Source organism: Microtus ochrogaster, chromosome 1, assembly GCF_000317375.1.
Source record: "Microtus ochrogaster isolate Prairie Vole_2 chromosome 1, MicOch1.0, whole genome shotgun sequence".
Taxonomy (NCBI): domain Eukaryota; kingdom Metazoa; phylum Chordata; class Mammalia; order Rodentia; family Cricetidae; genus Microtus; species Microtus ochrogaster.
Window position 1 is genome coordinate 52344493 of NC_022009.1, and position 1968 is coordinate 52346460.

The 1968-nt window shown below is 39.2% G+C and overlaps 1 protein-coding gene across 4 annotated transcripts in view; it reads left to right on the plus strand.

Annotated features, from left to right (window-relative positions):
* Cdca7l (cell division cycle associated 7 like) overlaps positions 1–1968 on the plus strand; it is a 42838-nt gene that overhangs the window by 30573 nt on the left and 10297 nt on the right. The window lies entirely within an intron of this gene.

Below are 1968 nucleotides of genomic sequence, written 5' to 3' on the forward strand. Positions count from 1 at the left end.
TGTTCTAGTCCTGTCTCCACGAAGGGGTGGGCTGCAGTGTTCTAGTCCTGTCTCCACAAAAGGGTGGGCTGCAATGTTCTAGTCCTGCTTTGAGTTTTCCTTTTACCCTGACATGTTACCTTACAAATAAAAAAATTGTATTTTTTATTTTATTCTATTTTTCGTAGTAGAAACCAAACAAATTAAAAATCACTGCTGTAGAACTGGTCCTGCCTGGTTCATGGTACACTCTTCTCCGGATAAAATCCTCCCTCTACCCCTTGGTGGCCTTCATGGTCTTACCCAGTTTATCTAGAATTCATCTTCAGCTTATTTTATCTATTAAGTCTGTGTAGCATGTTCACTCAGGATGTCTCTTATAGTGTGTGACGTTATATTCTTAAGCTAGAAGCTAATTTGGCAAAAACAGGGTAATGAAGCAAAGTGGGAGAGGCCACGCCTCCTGGTGTGGATTCTGCTAACTGTATGGATGGCTCAGGTCTGTCAGGGTCCTGGGGAGTCTCCTGCTTCTGCATTATGGAAAGGCTTCCTGGAGGTCTCTTTCTTTTATTCTTTTTATTGAGGCCAGTTAGTTTTCACACACCAGCATTTCGGTCATAGGTCATTTTAAATCACCACTTTGCTATTGATGTTGGTAGTAGTGTTTTTGAAACAAGATCTCACACCACAGTCTAGGTTGGCCTTAAACGCATAGCATTTCTTCTGCATAAACATCTCAGGTACTGGGATTCCAGGCCTGAACCACTGTGTTAGACCATATTTAATATTTTATTGGAATGGTTTTAGGTTTGTAAAATTAAAAAAAAAGGTTGAAGAACCAACCCTTTAGGCAGAGACTGCTTGTTTGTTTCCTAGCTGCCCAGACCCATAATAATCACCCAGAAACTATATTAGTTGCAGCACTGTTTGACCAATAGCTTAGGCATATTCCTGGCTCTCTTACATCTTATTTTAATGCATTTCTATTAATCTATGTATTGCCACAAGGCTGTGATCTACCAGTAAGGTTTTCTGGGTTATTTCTCTTTTAGAAACTACGTGGCGTCTCTCTGACTCTGCCTACTCTCTTCCTTTATCTGTCTTCGGATTCCCTGCCTGACTTTATTCTGCCCTGCCATAGACCAAATTAGCTTTATTCATCAACCAATAAAGCAACACATATACAGGACATCCCATATCATTTCCCCTTTTCTGTCTAATTGAAAAGGAAGGTTTTAACTTGAACATATACAAAACAGTTATCGAGCAAGAATTATAGCGACAATATTAAGTCCATTTACATTTGGCAAAATAAGGAAAATACTCTATCATCTATCCTATCTTTATCAGTCTAAAGCTTTATATCTAATTTATCCTTTATCATAATTAAAGAAAACTATAACTCTCCATCTTCAACTCTTCAAAGGCTCCAGAGGATATAATATTACCTAAGTAAACAGGAAGTACATTGAAAGCAATTTCCAAAACTCTGGAATTGACAGAGACCTCTAGCTGCCTGGACAGTCACCCAGAGGTCTCTTGTAATATTGGGGCATCCATCTTCAGTCTACAGGCCCATAGAATCCAACAGACTTTTCCATTAAGAAGGAAATTTGAAAGACAGTTTTGCCTATATTGGCAGTTTCTCAGTCACTTTTTTTTTCTGTAAATGCCTGGCATACTCTTTTATGAAGCAGGAACCCTGAAGGACTGTCTCATCTTCTTTAGGCAAGTTCAGCAGTCATTTCTCTGTGTGTCCTATATGTCCAGTTCATACAGCATACCATCAAGCAGTCCAGGCAAGGGCAGTTTCTTGCCCAAATGGCTAGCCTTGTCACATTGAAGGCAAATTCTGTAACGAGTTTCTTCAGTGCCCATCAACTTCTCTGAAGTAATTGGTACTGCCAGGAGCAGACATGCCTGCCGAGAAAAGTCTGTTTTTTTGTTTTGTTTTGTTTTGTTGTTGTTTTGTTTTGTTTTTTGTTTTTC